The sequence below is a fragment of the Sinocyclocheilus grahami genome, unplaced genomic scaffold (assembly GCF_001515645.1).
Source record: "Sinocyclocheilus grahami isolate Dianchi unplaced genomic scaffold, SAMN03320097.WGS_v1.1 scaffold29.1, whole genome shotgun sequence".
In the NCBI taxonomy this organism is placed as follows: domain Eukaryota; kingdom Metazoa; phylum Chordata; class Actinopteri; order Cypriniformes; family Cyprinidae; genus Sinocyclocheilus; species Sinocyclocheilus grahami.
The window spans coordinates 3,580,323-3,581,253 of NW_015505208.1; positions in this window are offsets into that span (position 1 = coordinate 3,580,323).

The window sequence follows — 931 nt, forward strand, 5'->3', positions numbered from 1 at the left end:
ATGACCCTGTTACACAAGTCATCTAGACAAACACTAGGGCATAACTATCGTCCTGAGCACCAAATAATAAGCATAATCTGAATAGAAATGCTCTCCTTTTCCTTTTTTTCCTCTTCTACTTCACTTCCTCAGAGATAGAGCCTGTTGGGAACCATCAGTAAATTCTGAGTGATAATTTGACAATAAGAGTAGTCTTGAGTCATCAATCAAAACACTGTTTACACCCTCTTCAGCAAACATATGCTGACCCAAACCTATCTTAGCATTCACAGCTAAGATAATACCCTAATACTTCAGCTAAGCACACCTGGCAAAACCTAGCTGTAAAACCTAGCTCCACACTCTGCTTTGGTCTTGTAGTAGTCTCTAGCCCTTACTCTCAACACAAGTTTGCCAAAATGTTGCAGATGCTCAGACTAACCGCCCAGAATGCAGACCAAAGAGGACTGGCCAGGCGTTGTGAGGAACACCCCCTACCCAGGGCTGACGACCACCGAGTACCACAGACTCATGACTCAAGCGAGAGTTATGGCTACAAGGAGCTCACCAATATCATCATCTGCCTGGCCCACAACATTATGGGTCTGAAACAGGAGGTAAATGATCTCAAGTAACAGATCACGGCGGTAGCCCACAAGGACCCCAGCAGAATGGAGTTACAGGAGGAAATCAATAGACTTCAAGAGACTCTGATCCAGCAGCTGAACAACCCTCAAGACAAATTTGACATAGTCCAAAGAGAACTCAGGTACTCTTATAGGCTGCAAAAGGAAACTCAGTGGGAGAGACACCCAACTCCTGCATCCTCACTCAGTGTAAGCAGTGTAAGCAGTGTAAACTCCCTCATATGCACCAAGCTACGAAGGGGGGAGCCAACACTTTCTGCTTAACAACTCAGCAGACAGAACCATAATACCTCCAGCAACCACAG